The 22,368-nt window shown below is 32.8% G+C and overlaps 1 protein-coding gene across 8 annotated transcripts in view; it reads left to right on the top strand.

Annotated features, from left to right (window-relative positions):
- Window positions 1–7,627: 7,627 nt before the first annotated feature.
- The window catches only part of Spec2 (CDC42 small effector protein Spec2), a 75,802-nt gene continuing 61,061 nt past the window's right edge, over window positions 7,628–22,368 (top strand). For 2 of the 8 annotated variants that reach the window (XM_076500273.1, XM_076500276.1), the window contains exon 1: window positions 7,628–7,849. The gene's annotated coding sequence lies outside the window, so the exon portion shown is untranslated. Of the gene's footprint in view, window positions 7,989–15,947; window positions 16,078–22,008; window positions 22,091–22,368 lie in introns of all 8 variants that reach the window. The other 6 variants (XM_076500275.1, XM_076500283.1, XM_076500282.1 and 3 more) reach the window with 6 other exon arrangements.

The following is a 22,368-nucleotide window of genomic DNA, read 5'->3' as shown; positions in this document are numbered from 1 at the left end:
GTGGGAATATAATAACTATGTCTTGAGAACGACATAACTACCTCGTGGGAATATAATAACTATGTCTTGAGAACGACATAACTACCTCGTGGGAATATAATAACTATGTCTTGAGAACGACATAACTACCTCGTGGAATATAATAACTATGTCTTGAGAACGACATAACTACCTCGTGGAATATAATAACTATGTCTTGAGAACGACATAACTACCTCGTGGGAATATAATAACTATGTCTTGAGAACGACATAACTACCTCGTGGGAATATAATAACTATGTCTTGAGAACGACATAACTACCTCGTGGGAATATAATAACTATGTCTTGAGAACGACATAACTACCTCGTGGGAATATAATAACTATGTCTTGAGAACGACATAACTACCTCGTGGGAATATAATAACTATGTCTTGAGAACGACATAACTACCTCGTGGGAATATAATAACTATGTCTTGAGAACGACATAACTACCTCGTGGGAATATAATAACTATGTCTTGAGAACGACATAACTACCTCGTGGGAATATAATAACTATGTCTTGAGAACGACATAACTACCTCGTGGGAATATAATAACTATGTCTTGAGAACGACATAACTACCTCGTGGGAATATAATAACTATGTCTTGAGAACGACATAACTACCTCGTGGGAATATAATAACTATGTCTTGAGAACGACATAACTACCTCGTGGGAATATAATAACTATGTCTTGAGAACGACATAACTACCTCGTGGAATATAATAACTATGTCTTGAGAACGACATAACTACCTCGTGGGAATATAATAACTATGTCTTGAGAACGACATAACTACCTCGTGGGAATATAATAACTATGTCTTGAGAACGACATAACTACCTCGTGGGAATATAATAACTATGTCTTGAGAACGACATAACTACCTCGTGGGAATATAATAACTATGTCTTGAGAACGACATAACTACCTCGTGGGAATATAATAACTATGTCTTGAGAACGACATAACTACCTCGTGGGAATATAATAACTATGTCTTGAGAACGACATAACTACCTCGTGGGAATATAATAACTATGTCTTGAGAACGACATAACTACCTCGTGGGAATATAATAACTATGTCTTGAGAACGACATAACTACCTCGTGGGAATATAATAACTATGTCTTGAGAACGACATAACTACCTCGTGGGATATAATAACTATGTCTTGAGAACGACATAACTACCTCGTGGGAATATAATAACTATGTCTTGAGAACGACATAACTACCTCGTGGGAATATAATAACTATGTCTTGAGAACGACATAACTACCTCGTGGAGAACGATAATAACTATGTATAATAACTATGTCTTGAGAACGACATAACTACCTCGTGGGAATATAATAACTATGTCTTGAGAACGACATAACTACCTCGTGGGAATATAATAACTATGTCTTGAGAACGACATAACTACCTCGTGGGAATATAATAACTATGTCTTGAGAACGACATAACTACCTCGTGGGAATATAATAACTATGTCTTGAGAACGACATAACTACCTCGTGGGAATATAATAACTATGTCTTGAGAACGACATAACTACCTCGTGGGAATATAATAACTATGTCTTGAGAACGACATAACTACCTCGTGGGAATATAATAACTGTAGAACGACATAACTACCTCGTGGGAATATAATAACTATGTCTTGAGAACGACATAACTACCTCGTGGGAATATAATAACTATGTCTTGAGAACGACATAACTACCTCGTGGGAATATAATAACTATGTCTTGAGAACGACATAACTACCTCGTGGGAATATAATAACTATGTCTTGAGAACGACATAACTACCTCGTGGGAATATAATAACTATGTCTTGAGAACGACATAACTACCTCGTGGGAATATAATAACTATGTCTTGAGAACGACATAACTACCTCGTGGAATATAATAACTATGTCTTGAGAACGACATAACTACCTCGTGGGAATATAATAACTATGTCTTGAGAACGACATAACTACCTCGTGGGAATATAATAACTATGTCTTGAGAACGACATAACTACCTCGTGGGAATATAATAACTATGTCTTGAGAACGACATAACTACCTCGTGGGAATATAATAACTATGTCTTGAGAACGACATAACTACCTCGTGGAATATAATAACTATGTCTTGAGAACGACATAACTACCTCGTGGGAATATAATAACTATGTCTTGAGAACGACATAACTACCTCGTGGGAATATAATAACTATGTCTTGAGAACGACATAACTACCTCGTGGGAATATAATAACTATGTCTTGAGAACGACATAACTACCTCGTGGGAATATAATAACTATGTCTTGAGAACGACATAACTACCTCGTGGGAATATAATAACTATGTCTTGAGAACGACATAACTACCTCGTGTGAATATAATAACTATGTCTTGAGAACGACATAACTACCTCGTGGAATATAATAACTATGTCTTGAGAACGACATAACTACCTCGTGGAATATAATAACTATGTCTTGAGAACGACATAACTACCTCGTGGAATATAATAACTATGTCTTGAGAACGACATAACTACCTCGTGGGAATATAATAACTATGTCTTGAGAACGACATAACTACCTCGTGTGAATATAATAACTATGTCTTGAGAACGACATAACTACCTCGTGGGAATATAATAACTATGTCTTGAGAACGACATAACTACCGTGTGCTCATGGCGTACTTTTTTTTCCCCATTTACCCTCCAGAGCTGTATTGTTTTTAGACAGACTACAATTTTCTTTAAAAATGAGACACATGCTCCGCTATTCAGCTTTAGCAACGATTCTGTGTGCACCATTTAATAAATGTATAACACTGTATTACAGCGTTAATATAATTCTACGATTAAGTCCTCAAAACCAACTATATTAAATGTCATTTATTTCGAAATTAGCTTGACACGCTATCATGGGTTAATCAAGTTAAAGAAAACAAAAGAATTCTGAAATCTCAGAAAGATTCTTTAACAGACATGAATTGGCTATCCCGGTTCCAAACAGTTACTTTTAAAGCTGGAAATAATAAGGAAAAATCCAGTGAAGGTGATGAGAAACTGATGAAAAATAATGAATTATTTCATCATACATCAATTCGCAGGGAATCAAAAATGCTGCTGGACAAAAAAGATAAAATTCTTTAGCATAGAATAAGCTCTGTTTAAGGTAAAATGTCGTTAACCCAGGATAAGCTCTGTTTAAGATAAGATTCTCGTTATCTTCAGGATCATTTCTGTTTAAGATATGATGCTTGTTACCTCAGGATCAGCTCTGTTTAAAATAAGACGTTCGTTACCCCAGCATCAGCTCTGTTTTAAAACAATGAAGCTCGTTACCCTAGGATCAGCTCTGTTTGAGATAGATACTCGTTACTCCAGGATCAGCGCTGGTTAAAATGAGATGCTCTTCACCCCAGAATCAGCTCTGTTCGTTACCTCAGGATTAACTCTGTTTAAGATGAGATATTCGTTATATCCAGGATCAGTTCTGTTTAAGATAAGATGCTTGTTCTCTCCAAGTTCAACGCTATGTAAGATAGGATGATCGTTATTCCAGGATCGGACGCATAAGTAGGTATAAGGTCTAATTCTTCTTTGGTTTACCAAGCAAAAAAACGCTATGTGGATTTTTAACTGGATGTCTGTAGTAACGAGACCAACATGGTTCTAGAGGATAGTCCTCAGTGAGGAAGGGTGATAGATATAATTGGGCAGTAAAGGATGTCTTGAAAAAAAAACAAGAAAAGATTAAATGATGTGTGGCGTCATATATTTTTGTTTAGTTTAACTAAACTTTGGTGAACAGTTGATAATGGATTCGTCTGAGAGATATAAGTTTATACTGAGCTTACTAGATGGTGTGAAAATGGATTCGTCTGAGATATATCAGTTTACACTGAGCTTACTAGATGGTGTGAAAATGTAATTAAATTGCAAGATAAAAGTGAACCAAAATTATCTTGCAGCAATACTTTTGTGAAAAATGTATCCAAAAAGAAATCAAAACAAAGTCCAGTATGTAGTCATCGGTTGGATAAATAAAAATGAATCAAAAACGAATAATAAAGTTTTTCAGCAGGTGGTATAATGAAATAAAAATTATTTATTAGCGAAAAACTTAAACGAACATATAGAAACATATATAAAGCATTGCTGGCCCGACATGGACAGGCTGTTAAGGTGCTCGACTCGAAATCTGAGGGTCGTGTGATCGAATTCCCGTCGCATTAAACATGCTCGCCCTTTTAGCTGTGAAGGCATTATAATGTGACCATCAATTCGTTGGTAAAAGAGTAGGCCAAGAGTTGACAGTGGGTGATGATGACTAGCTGCATTCTCTCTAGCCTTAAACTCTTAAAATAGAGACGGCTAGCGCAGATAGCCCTCGTGTAGTGTAGCTTTGCGCGAAATTCAGAAACAAACAAAACATAGCTATAAAAGCAATGAATAACTGAATTAAAATCCATAATAATCCAGTACAAACAGCATGACCTAATCAGTCAGTTATTTCATCACAACCTTTGGCGAATTGAATATCAACTATCCACCCATTGATTTCACTCTCGGAAATTAATGTACACGATATCACAAGTCACGTGACATTCCTTTATTTCACAACTGCATTGAATATTACCTTTTAATTTCTACCCCCAACGACCCACATTGGATGTTTTTTTATGGAATCAGATTAGTCCCTTTCATTAATGTAATTATTCTTTTCCTTACAGGCAGTTTGTGGCATTAGGTATGGGCATGTCATCCTTATCTTTTGAGGGTCAGCAGTATACTAATGTCAGAAGTTTGGTGTCACTGAAGTGATTATCTTTCCATATTTTGTGATCCCTAATGAATAAGTTGGTGGCAACTCATTGTATAGTATCGAGTTCACAATACCTAACTTCCATTATTAGTTGATAGGCCTCATTTCTACAGCTAGTAGTGAAATGTTCCATTCCTATGACCAAGTTGCCATTGTCCTATTCAGGATCCCAAAATTAAATGGATATATTACGAAACTTGTTGAAGCCTAACACCAAATAAATCAACTTGAGTTCATTAGGACTTCTTTAGAATAAGGGGAAAATATTAACATCCAGTAGAGTCACATTGCTTGACCATAACCTTGCTGTCTTGATCAATGTATTGTTATTAAGACACCTTCTGAGTTGGTGAGGCTTCCACAAAAGAAATAAAAAACTGATAGATGCACAATTATTCGTGAAATAAACTTAAGGTCAAGTTTTTTCTCGTGGATAAAATTTGGACTGGATAACGTACATTTTCTTTCCTGTTTCAGACCTTCTATTTGACTAGTTTTGCAAGCCAATATTTGTGTATCAAATTCATTTTTTTCTCCCAGTCCAAAACTCAATACCAGTTGTTGGTAATATAAACTAAATAGTGACAATGATTTCCTACTAGTAGCAGGTTGAGCTGTCTTCTTTTATTTTTCTCTGCTAGTTCTTATAACACAAACAAAACTTTTGGTGAGCAATAATGAATACTGTAATAATATATTATGTTATAAATAAATTGCATGAAAGTTATGATATTTGTATTATTTGTCACAGCATCTACCTCCTACATATTTTTAAGTTCATAAACCGGGAAAAGAAGGGGTAACTTAGTTTGTTTTTGTATACATTTAAATTTTATACTTACGGTGTAGATTTTCCACACATCTTTTTGGATGAATCTAGTTTCCCAAATTCATCTATATTTTCTTTGTTTCCTAATGCCACTATACGCAAATGATATCCTTTTCTTGGAAATTCTAAATTTTCAATTTGAACACAACTTTATGACATGTATATACCAATAATTTGTGTCGGAAAGATTTATTACATGCCCTTTTAAAAATAATAAATCTTCAGTGACATCATAATAACAACGTCACACATAATAACGTCGAAATGTGGTTCTGATAAAGGAAGGCCCCATGGAGCAAGCTTAACCGAACTGTGTGTACATATACTATTCACACATATATATATATATGATATATCTGTCTTTGTTATGCAGCAATCATGTATATCATATGTTTTTACCCCATGCTTTGCGTAAAAAAATCCAAACTTTTCACATATACAAGTTTATTAAATTTAACACAGGATACTCTGGAGTGTCGTTTTGCCTTCTTATGGCAACAATAACCTTTCTTATTTTTATTAGATATGGCTACCAGTCACGTAGAAGGCACACTTACTCTGAGAAGGATAGCATTGTTGTTTCATATATATAATACTATGTTTCCTCAGTATGAGACAGCTTCTCGATGGATTATTGACATACATGAATACAGAGCAGGTCCGTAATTAAAAGTTTTGAAAGGTGGGTCTAATTTGTGAGATCATTTTTAACTACTGTAATGTTATAAAGTACTGACACTTATATTGTTTACAAAATTAATATTAAACTAAAACACATCAGTCACTATTGCGATATACAAGCGATCCAAAATGCCTAAATTAATATATCAAATAAACACATCTGTTCTCTTACGCATATGATTTCCGCAAATTATTAGTTGCACTATAGTAGTTAATGAGCCCTAATACATTTTTTACTGATACAGTATTGTCATCTACTGATACGTGATTATTGTTTACTTACTACTCGGTTTATCGTGAGCCTTCACTTTAATGATCTTTTTTTAAAAAAAAACGAAATAAAGAAACTGAATATGAAATTTTTTGTTTGAAGTTATATATGAAAAGTGATGGGACTGTAGCATCCCCTGCTCTCTAAAATCTACAGTCATCATGATACAGTTAGGTCTACCACAACTTTATAGTGGCTGTGATTATCATGTGACTTGCTTATTTACGTGTTCAAAATAGTTTTAATATAGCGCATTGGACATTTTGTATAAAAATATTTACATGATTAGCCAAGTTGTTATCTCCACTCTCATTACTAATTGATTAGGTATAAAATATAAGTCTATTATTAACGACCCCGCTACGAAGAATAAGCTATTCAGGTTAGAACTAAACACTAACTTATAAATCATAAAGTTACTAATGTAAAATAAATTGACCATAATTATATAACGTGTTCAAAACCTATAATAAAATTATCGAATTGTCAGTTTATAACTTTTATATTTTAGTCCAGAAACTAATAGTTCAGGAAAAATGTCTTTCAAGAAGTTAGGCAATCTCAGATTACTCACGTTAGAACTAAATTCAGTTACTTAGCTAAACCATGCAAAATAATCTTCGCAAAAGTAATATTTAAAATGATGTAAATAACAAAAATGCATAAATATTTGTTTATTCTTCATTAATATAAATGTTATTATTATTATTGTATTATAAAATTATAAAGGTTATGGAAGTTTATTTTTATTATTTTTGTATTATAAAGATTGTAAAGGTTATGCAAGATTATTTATTTTTATTATTTTTGTATTATAAAGATCGTAAAGGTTATGCAAGATTATTTATTTTTATTATTTTTGTATTATAAAGATCGTAAAGGTTACGCAAGTGTATTTATTATTATTAGAGTAGTTCTTTAATGCCATCTGGTGAAATATATCGTTAATTTCTGAGAGTAGACACCAGGTTGCTTTGTGGTTTTTAAAGCGGAATCACAGTCAACACTGCGCTATTAGTTACGTCAGATAGGTTGGAAGGTAGTATTTTCAAGCATTTTACTTGTGGTTAAGACGTTGTCTTTGCATTATTACTTGCAAAAGAAGTCTAAGTTTTATAAAATATAGAAGTTAGGGGAAGTTTGAATATATTGTATACGTTGAGAAGTATACTACGTGGACCATATTTTGAGGTATATGTGAAAGTTTTTTTTTTTGTAAAATCTAAGTACAATATTGTACAAGTTTTAATTCTACACCAGTGGTTAGTAATGGTACTGGTTCAGTGGAAGAACTTTTAACTACAAGTTAGAACTATGAATATAGTTTAAGGTAATGTAGCACGGTATTTAATAACAGTATTCAGTACACATATTAATACTAGTATAAGTAGTAGGCCTAAGATGGAGATAATGAATATAGCATTTTTATGGTATCAGCTAAAACTTTTATACAGTGTTAGTGTTACTTCATCGAATCAATTATTTAACAAAATATTTTAATCTTTTGAGTTGATAATTAAAAGCTGCACGTTACGTAAATAAGGTAGTAACTTAAGTTGTAACTAAGTGTTAAAAGTTCATATCTATACCAGTTTACCGCGATTATGGCTATTAATTTTATTTAAGCTAGGACTTTATAAAATACTTCGTGTTCATTATTGTATCGTTTATTTCATATTATTACCATTTGCTAAAACCTCAGTATTGTTTACATTTATTTATTTTTATTTTTTAATGATAGTGATTTACAAAATCACGTACTTGTGGCTAATATCAATGGTATTAGTAATAAAAGTAAAAATACCAAAAGGTTTGTTGTACGCAGCAAAAACGTTTTACTTTGATTTTGCTGCTCTTTCACATTTCGTTCTATTTTAGTGTTTTGTATTTTATATGTTAAAAGTATGCCAATTATGCATCTGGTTTTAAGTTACGAGTTGTACTTGTTTAACCCCATGTAAATGGATGGGGGTCAAAGTGTACATAATGTATATGGAATGATGCCGAAGTTAACTCTGCACATTTGATGTTAGCATTATTAGTGTGCCATGTTACCCTACACTGCTGCTTTTGAAATGGTTCATTTTGCAGTAGAGAAAATGAGATACAATACGCGAGGATACAGAAAAAAACACTTGACTTTCATTTAGGATGTTGTGGAGATTATATGTACAATGGACAGAAGTATTTTTATTGTTCGTTTATATGACAATCACTTAGCAGTTTTCATAAACAACTGATAAAAAATCATGCTAGATTTCATGTTAACACTTCAAGTTAAGACTTACAGTTAGTGCACTGACTCAATACATATTCATTTAAGAACACAAGTATACTAAAAAATATTATGCAAGAATACCATTTAGCCCAAGGAATCTAGCTCAACCTAAAAATTTAATTTTAATAAAATTATCTAAAAAATACTTGGAAGTGTTCAGAATACCAGCATACACCACACTGTTTAGCAAACCATTGTATGAATTAAAGATGCTGACAGAGAAAATGTTTTCCCTAACAATGTTCCTGTGCCTTTACCTACCATAGCTAATACTTGTTTCCTGTAATTGCCAACCTTATCCATCCTATGCTGCAACAAACATTTAGGTTCCTTTATTTCGTCCTTTAACATTTTAAACCATTCCATAAGATCATCTCTGTACTGTACTCCATAGAAAACAAGATTAAATCTTGAAATCTATCTTTATAGCTTCAATGTTTAAAGTCAGGGATCATTTTGGTAGGCTGTCTCACAATCCATTTTTTTTTTTTTTTTACAATGTGTTGGTAACTTCTGCTTTGGAAATTTGTTTCTGTAAATATATCTGAGCCCTAATGTTATTTACAATCAGCATGAGCCCTAATGTTATTTACAATCAGCATGAGCCCTAATGTTATTTACATTCAGCATGAGCCCTAATGTTATTTACATTCAGCATGAGCCCTAATGTTATTTACATTCAGCATGAGCCCTAATGTTATTTACATTCAGCATGAGGCCTAATGTTATTTACATTCAGCATGAGGCCTAAAGGCTTTATCATTATACACGCATCTTTCTTGCTCTCCGCAATTAATTTCTTTGACTTATAGTGAAAACAAAATTTGATACTGTTAATGCTTTAGTTTACATTTATGATTGTTGAAACTCATTTTTAACAGATTGTAAACTCAGCATTTTGAATATGAACACCTTTTCCAAGCTGGAGAAGCATTATTGTAATTGATTATACTGATCATGATTATTCTTATAACATTTTTACACCATTTTCTTTAAACCTTTTGGAGATTTTTAACTATTAGTGTTTAATAAGAGCATTCCAACCACACTAGATATACTGTGGTTTTATTGAGTTGCAGTGGCTGTAATCAGGTTTCTTTTTCATTATATTCACAACATTACCAAAGTAGATAAGTTTACTATTCATTGAGTATGAAAATCAAAATAATATTCTCATGACTGGTGTCTTTATTGAATATTATTTTAATGCATATCCTATTCAAACAAATATATTGAATAAATTGGCTGTCTGGAGACTTAATTATTTCTTAATAGCGGTCTTGATATATTTTAAATTAATATATCAACCTTATTGGCAATGGTACATGTTCTTGCTACTTAATTATCTTTTACCAAAAGATAAGTGTTGGGATCATTGCATATTTTAAAAGTAAACATAATGACATCTATGTAGTGGTATTTAGTCAACATTACTATCCAATTGTCTAGTAGGAATTGTCCAGATTTTCTTTGAACGAAAATTTGGTCAAATATCTTTTTATAATTCTACTCCACTTAAATAAAAATGGTCACTTTGATACAGTGGAACTGCTGGAGTTTTCTTTCACACACAAGACATTTAAGGATTTGATTGATTCTTACCAACCTGTGTGTGTCATCTTACAGGAAATATTTCTAAAACTTGCTGATGTAGTCACCTTTTGGCAGTTTACTTTATACAGAAATAATGGGTTGTGATGAAGGGGTGGCACTCCTGGATAATCAGCATGTACTCACCCTGTCTTTGCCACTTGATACACCCTTGTAAGCTGTAGCCATCCATGTTTCGTTGATTTGTGTCATCACTACTTGTTTTCTGTACCTGGCTTCTGAAGAGACTTATGTTCAGTTGGACCTGATGTCCTCATTAATCTGTTACCATCTCCCTTTTTAATCTTGGGGGATTTTAATGGACATAATCCCTTCTGGGGTGGTGCAGATATTGATTGGAGGAGTTATTCACTAGAGTGTATGCTCTCGGATCACAACCTTTGTCTTCAATACTGGTTTTTATACTTATTTTCATACACCTGGTCAGTCTTTTACTGCTATTGATCTTTCTGCTCCTTCTCTTTTCTTGGAGGGATAGCAGTGACCCATGGGGCAGTAATAATTTTTCTATCATTTTGAGAGACTGGCCCTCTTTCACTGCTCTTTCAGAACTTGATTCTGTTGTTGTCAGTAAGCTATCTATACAAAGTATTGTCCAAGCAGCTGCTTAGTTATTCCTAAACCTTGGATGTTTTCCACAATATTGTCTTACATAGTGAAATCTTATCTACTGCATGGCATGGAAGGTTCCAAAATGAGCCTGGGATACCTTTCATGTCAGAAAAAATTGTGGAATAAATACACATCTAGCATCTCTTCTACTACCAGTTCCAAAGTCAAATAGGGTAATATTTATGGCCAGGAAGTTGTTGATGCCCAGAGCATCACTGAAAGTTTTGCTCTTGCACGTAGCATTTCTGCTTCACCCTCCATCTCCACCTTCTTAGCCTGTAAGACATGGCCATAACGATTGCCTCTTTTGTTTACATTGGTGGAACTTAAGCTTGCTGTTCATCAGTCTGATAGTACATCATTCAGACCTGATGATATTTACTACAAGATGCTGTGCCATATCTCTCCTGCCTCTCTTGCTATTCTTCTGGTTGTTTTTAACCAGATCTGGCAAGAGAATGTTTTTCCTGATGCTTGGTGCCAAGCTATAGTCCTCATTTTTTCTAAGCCTTGGAAGGATCCCAAGTTTCTTTCAAACTATTATCCAGTTGCTTTGAGCTATCACTATGATTTTGGAGAGGATGGTTAATACTCAGTCTTGTTTAGCTCCTCAAATCAAACACCCTCTCACTATGGATTCTGATGATGGTGCTACACTATGGACCACTTGATTTAACTTGAAATGTCAAACAAATGAGCCTTTCTCTGGTGACAACATCTTGTTTCTCTATTTTTTGACCTTTTGAAAACTTTAATACTACATGGAGGTATGATGTCTTGCAAAACCTCCACTCACGTGAGTTATGTGGCCATTTGCCTCTTTTTGTTATCCATTTTTTAATGGACCAGCAATTCCAAGTCTGTGTGGGTTCAACACTTTCCTGTTCATTCCCACAAGAACTTGGAGTCCTTCAGGAGTATTTAGTGTTACTTTTTTTTTTTTTTTTTATAAAGATTAATGCCATCATTGGACAATTTCCCCCTCTACTGTTAAAATCAGTCTCTCTGTCAATGACTTTTACATCTTGTGTCAGTTGTCGAATGTGAGGTTTATTGAGCAGCAGCTACAGACTTTCCTCAATTGTACAATGAAGTGAATCACAGCAAATGGTTTTCTTTTTTTGCTCTAATCACCCTGATTGTGAGCTCTGCCTCAGAGAAGTTGTGCTTCATATGGTCACTAAGGCAAAGTTCTTGGGTCTTATTTTTTATTGTAAGCTGACCTTTATTCCACACATCAAGCAGCTACGTATCAAGTGTACAAGGGTGCTGAACTTCCTCAGTATCCTGTTTTCCACCTCTCTGGGAGTGGATCAATGTTTTGTGCTAAACATTTGTGTCCTTACTTGATTGAAACTGGTCTATGGCTTTGCCAGGACTTTTGCCTTGAAAATATTGGACCCTGTTTGCCATCAGGGGCTTCAGCTCTGCACAGTGACTTTCTCCACTCCAGAATTTGTACACTGAGTCTCATGAACCCCCTCTACACCTCTGCCACTTGCAACTGTCCTTACTGAATGCTTCAGTACTTTGATCCTAACCACAGCATCCCAGCTGGGATTGTGTTTACCTTTCTCAGTAGGCCATGCTTTTTCCTAATAGATAGTCTACCATTGTTCCTTTTGTCCTTCATATCCAGGTGCACTTTAATGAACTGGGTCTGTCCTGGATGACAAGCTTTTCCAGATTAAACCTTCTCTCACTCTTTGGCTGTCCTCCTTCCATGAGGATTGGAAAGAGGAAGTTGTCCTGGCTAGGCTATGCATTGGCCAGTTTTTTTTGTTGTTTTTTTCTAGCTCTGTTTTCTTTTATATGGGACTAATGTACCAGTGTGTGGTCTGTGTGACACTCAGGTCACAATATCCCACATTTTACTGTTGTGCTGTCATTATCACCATGAGAGATGGCACTATTTTAGACATATTTCTACTTTGGGTTCACCCTCGATGTTGGACAGTGTCATTGGCAATGGTGACACTGTCCACCTCAGTTGTTTTTAATTTTAAAGGGCCATTTGCCTTTTTAACTCTAAAATTGTAATTCAAAAATTGGGGTTTAACATGATTCCTTTATATGTATTTTAATAATCTTACTGTTATTTGTTACAGGTAGTTTGGCATAGACATCTTAGTTGCTTTGTACCAATAAACACCAACCAACCCTTATACCCATTTATTTCCCTTCACCTTGGGATGCAAAGACCACACATCTGTGAAATGCCATTCAGCACCTTCTGTCTCAATAGGCCATCAGACTTGTTCTACATACTTCACCAAGTTGTTATTGCAGACTCTCTTGTTGCTAAGACATCTGGAGACTGGAGCCTTGTCCTTGTTTGTTTTTTTTCTGTCCCAATTGATTCAGTAACCTGCCCAAATGTTTTCCATAAAGTAATTTTTCACTCTACAGAGGCATTTTCTCTGGTCTTATGGATGGCCAAGGTGGACATCATCAATGTTTATCTACACATCCCTGTCTCAACATGGTCTCATTTGAATCTTCAGTTCATCCATCACTAGGTGGTTTACTGATTTTTTTTACTCTGCACTTTTTTCTTGTTAGGTGGTCAGAGATGTTTCTTGCAAATTTCATGCCCTGGGGCTGCTATTCCACCATTATATGGATGACTGGCTCATTCTGAACTGGAGTTGACTAGTCATACTTGTCAACTTTTTGCATGACTGCTTGTGTGGGCTGATTTAATCAAATTGGAGAAGTCTTATCAAATATCTTGTCCATTTTAGGTGGTTTTGTTTTCAACACTCGTCTCAATTAGGCCCAACCTTTGTTTCATAGAGTTGTTTGCCACACCCTTCCAGCTCCCTCACTTTCTGCTTGTATTGTTATTCCTTTTGAGGGTGTGGTCTTCAGTGACCTTGCTAGTCTCTCTTAATTATGTATGATTTCTTCAAGATCAGTAGAACCTTTCTTAGAATCCTCTGGCAGCTCCCATTACTCTTCCTCATACCTTGTTGGATAATCTGCTTTGGTGGTTGGACAAGGCTTCTATAGTGGTGGGCATCTCACTTTATCCTCACCATCTGTTCATGAGCCAATCACCAAGAGACTTTGAGTAGTTTGTTTACAAGCAGTCTTTACACATTGTCCTAGAACTTTTCAAGGTCTGTCATATTTTGAATCATCTTCTTCCTCTCACCAAACAGTGTCTGTTGATGATCCATTCTGACAATTCTACAATGGTAACACATCACTCAGTCAAGATATTTCTGTTTTTGTACTTTGGATCTTCCACACTGGGCTCACACACACCACATTTATCTCACTGTGTATCACATTCTGGGTGTTTTCAATCTTGTAGCACATTGTCTTTCCTATCCTGATAAAATTTATCTGACCAAGCAGTCTTTATATCCCATCATATTCTGGTTGTTTTGCAATTTATGGGGTTTTCTACATACATACATTTTTCTTTTCTATGGGGCTTTTAAAAAAAAATCCTACCATAGCAAACCAAAAGACCTTGAACTGAAACATCAGATTTGTGATACTATCTTATTTATCATAACTGCTATGTTGAAAAACATTTTCAGAATTTAGAGGATGGAAGAGATGTAGAAGTCTATTAATTATTAAAAGTAAAACTTGCAAGCCTATTACTTGTATTCATGAACTTTTGTGCTGTCTTAAGTTTTTCAAATTTATTTTTTATATATTCATTGTCAAACACCCTGTATAATAAATACTTACTCAGTCACTAATGTTACTTTAAGTTTAATGTTAATTAAGCTATTTTCTGTTATTACAGATGTTTTTAACAAAAAAACTGCTATAAGCAAAGAAAAATCTAACTTAAATTAATATATTTACTGGTTTTATTGTATATACATTTCATTTTATACTTTCAGTACATAGACTGACAACAATATTACACTTTTGTTGCCAAGCAATATGATATAAATGCCAATGTTGGAATGTAGTGTTACAAATTTCACTGACTTTTCTATATATATTAATTGTTAATCTGATTTTTAACCAATAATTATTATATGCCACAAAACTCATTCATTATCTGAATTTTGATTGACTGGAAGGGATTTAACAATGCTTGAATGCACTTTTATGTTTTTGTTGGTCAAGTTTGATTTTGCAAAATGTATTTGTTAGCTATGAAAAGTGAACTTACTGCATACTCTAGAGCAGGGTAACATTTGTTGCCACATCATATTTGATACTGTTACATGGATTTTACCAAGACTATGGAAGAATGTACCAAATTTTAAGTGTTCACAATCTCTTAGACTAGTTTTAAGCATAATTATAGATGAGAGACACTTTTCATGGTAATTTTTGTCTTTTCTTAAACACTAGGTCTTCATGGGAATTACTGATAAAAGAGGAAAATAGTAATTTTGTTACTAAAAATTAAAATGAAAATGAAACCTAATAGGAGAAATTCAAACAAAATTTGAAAGAAAAAGATGGATACTGAACAGTTGATAGATCTAAAGAAGATTGAACATGATCATGTTAATTCTGAACTTGGTAATAGAAGAACCTGGGAAGTTTAAAGACTGATAAATTTCCTGGGCTAGGTAATATTTCTCTAAAGGTTTTGAAGAATGGTAAAGATTGGAGAATTGGGTATGGGAGCCACTTGCTACTGTTTTTTGTCTTTCACCAGTGGGTAAATACCAGAAGATTTGAAGTTGACTGATTTTAAATTTTTTTTTCAGGAGATGTGATGGAAACTATACACCTATGTTAGTTCAAATATTAAATCTGAAATAATGCTTTCAAAAGTTCTTACTAATCTGACATTATTTGCAGGGGTTACTGCTCGTGTAGGTGTGGATATGATGTATCTGGATTTTCAAAAAGCATTTTTAAATGTAACATAAGAGCTTGTTAAGCTCCTAAGTGTGTGGAATAGGTTGACTTATTGAATAGAAGAAAGGTGGTCAGTATAAATTATTTCAATAAAACTAGATTAACATCATAAGTTGGGTGCCTCAGCATTTAGTTTTGAGACATTTTGCTCTCTGATTTGTGTCAATGAGAGATGGAGTAAAGTTCAATGAATTATTTGAGTTTTCTGATAATAAGGTTTAGAGATGTTGCTGGCTGTATAGTATGCTGCCTTACAAATGGATTTGGGTTATTTGGTTAGATGGATAAGTGACAGATGATTTTAATTATAATAAATTCAAGGTTTTTGCATGTGGATATCTTAATTGAAATTATGTGTAATGTTAATGAAAACAACGGTGTAATTAATTAAAAGAATTTTTTGTTTGAATTTTTAGGTTTTTTAAAGCCATCCAAACACTTTGTTGCTTTAGTGTTATAAATAGAATTTTAGGCAGTATGTATAGAAACACTGAACGAGACTTAAGAGGCTATAATATTGTATAGGTTAGTAGTTAAACCACACGTTGAATACTTTTGTCTTGGACTCTTACCTTAGAAAGGATACTGGACTGGTGGAAAAAATTTAGAGGACTACAAGGGTGATGTATAGGTGGAAAGGCTGTTACACAAGGATAGTTAAAATTTCTGAAATTGTCTCTGACAAAAATGAGTTTGAGGTGTTTAAGATTGTAAATTGAATTGGTAGTGTTGATTCATGATCATTTTCATACTTGGTGATGAAAATAATAGGATTACAAATTTGTCATGTGTTGACTTAGGATATGATGGATGAAATTACACTCCCATAAATGAAGGGAAGACTTGATAAACATTTGAATTATAAAGGTTGAATTTTATCATTTTAAACTTGTTAGATGAACAGGTTTTTTGTTATTTTGTGTATATGTATTTCAGATTCTGACAAACCTACTAATCATGCTTGGATACTGAGAAAATATGTGGATTGGTTGTTTTGCCAGTATAATTTTTTTTTTGTTGTAGGAAACTGTGCTTAACTATTAGGAAGTGTTATTATGGTTTGCTTTTTTTGTCTGTGTGAAATGACATTACTTTTGTGTTCAATTTTTTTTCAATTTCTGTTAAACTACATTAATGCACACTCACTACTGAAATCACTGTCTTATTTCATAACTAGGTGTAGGAGTGCAAAAACAGTTATCAAAATAGGTAAAGAACCTCAATATGTAACCTCAGAACCAAGTGTCAGCCAATTGACTGTATAATGGATGAATCACGTGATCTGATGTTATGACTTTATTTTTCAATAAAGTAATAGTATTTAATATGTGCACCTATTTCAGTAACATCACTTATATTTAATAAGTAAGAATCATTGTGTTAATATGAATGACCAACTCTAAAGTTTGTTTAGGTGGTAACTCCATACCTTGATGCATGTTGTATAAGATGAAATAAGGAAATGTTTAATAATACTGAGAACAATATGCTGCTTTTATTTAATTTTATATGCTACGTATTAAAATATCCTCTCAGACTAGTATAGGTCTGCTTTTAAATACACACAAAAATCCCAAAATGTGAACCAGTTTGCCTAACTTGTGCTATTAGACTATCAAATTACACTGTTATTTCACTTGAATAACTAGCAATTTTACCAATAACAAATAACACTGTACAATTTTTAAATGCAGTTTCTAGCAGTGCAAGTCCACAGACATATACTACTGTGCCACTAGGAGTCATTTTTATTTATTCAGTGAAGTGTTTACTTTCATTGATTGTATACAAAGGAATTTGGATGGATCATGTATTCCATAGTGTTGAAGCCAACTGAAAAAGAAACTTTTCAAGCAAATTTAAATTTCCATGAAATATGGGAATGTAATATTTTGATCCATGCTGGTTGAGTTATTGCTGTTAATCAGATGTAACATCTGTGTATATTGTGTATGGTGAAATACATGTGTATCTTAGAAAATAATTTCTTATAAAGAGAATTTACTTTTTTCTGAAATGGAGAGGTACAAGTTTAATGTACCTGTTAAATGGTTTTAAAATTACATTTATGAAATCAACTATTGGATGAAATAGTTTGAAACTTGAATTAACTTTTTACAAATTATGTAAATTCTCCAAATAAATTTTTTTCTGTAATACTTGCATGAATTCACAGCTGTGAAATTTCAAAGAGTTCATTGATGCATTTTTAATGAAACACAAACATTTATTTTTGTTCTAGATCTTAATTACTGACTTTTGATTTCCTACATCTGTTCACAACCTTTATATACAAGTTATATTTCATAAAATTATAATTATCTTCAGTTTGATTCAAAAACAAAGGCATGCCGTTTTGATGTTTATAATAACTGACATAAATTAAATTTTTACCATCTGAAAATTATCAGAAAGCCAACTTTTAAAGTTGTTGATCAGGTCTTGTTTAAATACTTTTTACAGTGATTTTCTTCACCTATTCAAGCAGTTACTTGGTCTGCTGTAAATTAAGCCTAATGCAACTGTTGTCAGAGAAACATTTTGTTCCTCTTGATCAAAATGAGTTAACTAAGCCTATCTTATATTCTTCCAGACAAAAATTTATTATATTTTGGATAATTATTAAAATATAGTTTAAAAGAATAAAGCCAGCTTTAAAACAGTCAGAACTGTAAGTATAACAAATCATTCATAAACCTTCCAGTGTTACTATTTTTACAACTCAAGGTGGGAAAAGGAAAAAAAAAAACTTAGCTTAAAGATGAGATGCAGATAATTGTCATGCTGTGAACAGATGGAGAAATGGTGAAACATTTAACACTTTTATTCAAAACTAAATGGACTTTCATTTTATGGTTCTAAGAATACCACATTATGCTTGTTTAGGAATTTCTTGAAATTTTGTTGGAAGGGAATCGAAATCAACCCCTAACAACAAGTTGTTGTTTTTTAAATATTTTTATTTATAAAATTCAGTATATATAATTTCTTTTATTATTGCAAAACTATGAACTTTTAATTGTTTTGTAATGTGTGAAAAGTGAGTACATATATATATAGTTTTTTTTTAATTATTCATAGCTTTATCCTTGCTTGAGGCAGGCTGCACCCATCCTGTTATCAGAGCTGATAAGGATTTAATATGTAATTACTCGGAATCTGTATTCACAAATAATACTGATTGCTACATAAACAGGTGTATTTCATTTAAACAGTATATTAGAGGATTATTCCTTGTTAATACTAGATGAAAATAATTAAAAAGCAATTTCATGCTTGAGGTAATTTCATGGCTACAAACTGATCATGGTTCATCTAAAGATTAACTTACAGAAAATTGACAGTGGGTATACAGACCAAATGGAAATTGCTGCTGTTAGACATATGAAACCTAATATTGCATGCTGCTGTTGGATGTTTGAAATAGAACAAATATATAAATAAATTGATGATTTAAATCATTTTAAAATCTAACATTTTCATAGTATATGTTATGGAGGGAAACAGTTTGTCAGAAGTTTTCCTACTCTGACATTCCAGCAATAAAATTTTATGTAAATATGTCAGTGTAACTTAGCAAGAATGTATTGGAAACCTAATATTGTTTGCCATACTCATTTTGCAAGTCTTCATTTAAAAATCTGACAATCTACAGCATTAGTGGTAGTACTACTACAGGTATAAACAACTTTAACACATTTCAAAGTCTGTCATTTAAACCTGATGTGTATAGAACTTCCTCGATTGAAGTACATAATTTTGATTTGACTTAAGAATGTAACTTACTATGAAATGTTTTTATTTTACTGTAAGTTTGTGAGAAATTTTAATTCTTAAATGTTTTCACATTAAAATACATTCAGTAATTTGGTGAACTTCTTACAGGTAATGCCTGTGTAAACTATCACACTACAATTTTACTAATGTTATTCTCTTAAAAGTTTGTTAGTAACAGAGGAAAGTAGTTAGTGGTAATGTCTCCTGGTTGCTTTTTATATATTGTGTGTGCTTTCAGTGGCTGTGTTAATTCTGAAAGCTTGTAGTACTAAGTCAATTTCATTTTCATTGTATCAGTTGTTATGAGACAAACTACCTAGTGAATATCAAGGCTTTGGAAATAATGTAGCTTTCATCATAAAATGATTTGTGGTTCAGATTTTACACGGTAGTTTCATAGCAATGACATTCTTTAAAAGACAGTATTTCAGTTGCAGATTCTTATTGCAAAAACAAAAGGTATGTATGAGGTTTATGGGTTGTTAATGTATATTTCTGATATAATGAACTTTAAGATAGTTCTGCACAGAAAATATTCATTTAGAATCTATCCTTTTATTTTAAGAGATGATGATACCCTGAAAGTTTCAAGTAATGGGTATCATATTTGGGAATATTTTAGAACTTTTAGAGTTATTTGGAGGAATAATATAAAGACAAGTTTTTTTTTTTTTTTTTAACTGTGTATGTGCATTTTTTGTTTCATTTAATGGATGTGTTCAAAAGCTAGGTATCATTTCTAACTTTACAAGTCATGGTGCACTGTAATATTTAAGTCAGAAACAAAAAGCTACAAGTAGGTGCAGTGTGATTATAATAAAATCATTGTTGTGGTAAATGCAAGTAACATTTTAGAGCTGGTACATTAACTAGTAAGAAAGATCAGATCACAAGAACTTGCATCTGTGTAGTCTTACAAGTAGATTATATTTTGGATAATTATTAGAGGATAGTAGAACATTTTATTGGGTTGGTATCAAACCTTTAATGTATGTTGTGAAACAAATCTAGGAATTTCACAAGTTCAAATTATGATATTGGAAAATTACTGTAAAGAGGATGTTGATATCCTAGGTTCATGGCCACTTCAAAATTACAAAAACAGATCTACTTAGAACAATGAACTGTTTTTACAAAGTGAAGAGTTGCATCCATCTATTTTATAAATTCATAAAAATGCTGAAAACTGACATTCTTCATCTGTGTGCAAAAATCGTGCAACCAAAACTTTGTAATTTGTCCTGATGGTTTGTACAACTATAACACGAGGCTATAGGTTCTTTAGGTTAGTGGATTCTAAACCTTTTTTCACTGGCCCTAATCCACTTACCTTGATTTGCAGGAAACCCCTGTTGCCTTATGAAATACTTTTTTGTATAGGTTTTTGTTCGTTATTATTGTTTGAAATTCCAGCAACACCCCTAGCGACTTGCAACAACATGCATCTTAGAAGACTGTTTTAGCATCTAATGCCAATTAAGATTGAATTACACCTCTGGTCATGATGACAGATATGTATATGAAAATACTTAATTACATCTTTTTTTAAAGGAGAATTGCATTTATGAATTTGCTCATGAAAAATTAAATTTGCCAAAAACAGTCAAATAATACATAAAACCAGTTTTGAGAAATACGTTCCAACACATTAGTGTTGCTTACGTGAAGGTTATTATTTGATTAGCTTGTATATACCATTGTGAAAAGTGTTGGGTGGGTCATCGTTATACAAAGTAACCTAAAATAGTGTTAACTGTTAATATGAACCAGCAGCATACCTTTTGGAGTTCACCCAATGGTAAAGTGAATTAAAATATTAAATGTTTGAAGTGCATTAAGAATCGGTTTCCTGACGGTAAACGGTATTATAGTGGTTGCGATTTCAAAGATCGTGGTACTTTGCTAAAAAGAACTCCATTTTTGTCATAACGATAGAACAATAACACATTTAGTCCTAGGAGTTAAGAATTATTATTAAATGTAATAACTATGAGAATATTTTAGTGTAGCAAGGAAACATCGAAATAATGCATTTTTAAACTATGTAACAAAGTTTATCAACTGGCGAAAGTTAATAGTTAAACAGAATATTGTACGATACGAGTTCAAACAACAGATCGCAAGATAACATCATAGGAGTAACGTTTACAGGCCTTTTCAGATTTTACGGTAAATAATAAGATATATGTAATGTAGTAATTTCGTGTGATTCTGTTTGTTTTAGAAGTAGGATGTTTAACAATCCAGACCATGGGGGAATTTAATGTCATTGTCGTTTTCGAAGTCTTCAGGAAGTGTTTCCTAAAGTATTTTGATTTTGTCAGTGGTTATTTCTATTGTTCGTTTACTAATAATTACAGAAAATAGTTGAATTACAAGCTGTCATTCTGGGTAACTAATCCAAAACAGATTGTTCTGAGAAGTATTAGTTATGAACTTTGCATACTAGTTTTATTTTGTTTGTCCAGAAATGTAATAGTAAATAACCTTTAGAATCTTGTACTATATGATTGAAGATAAAAATCAACGAAAATTATTACTTGAAGGTTTCCGCCTTGCGAAAAAATGTTAGATTATTAGCAGC

The sequence above is a fragment of the Tachypleus tridentatus genome, chromosome 4, assembly GCF_004210375.1.
Source record: "Tachypleus tridentatus isolate NWPU-2018 chromosome 4, ASM421037v1, whole genome shotgun sequence".
NCBI lineage: Eukaryota > Metazoa > Arthropoda > Merostomata > Xiphosura > Limulidae > Tachypleus > Tachypleus tridentatus.
This window is presented reverse-complemented; position numbering and strand designations above follow the sequence as displayed.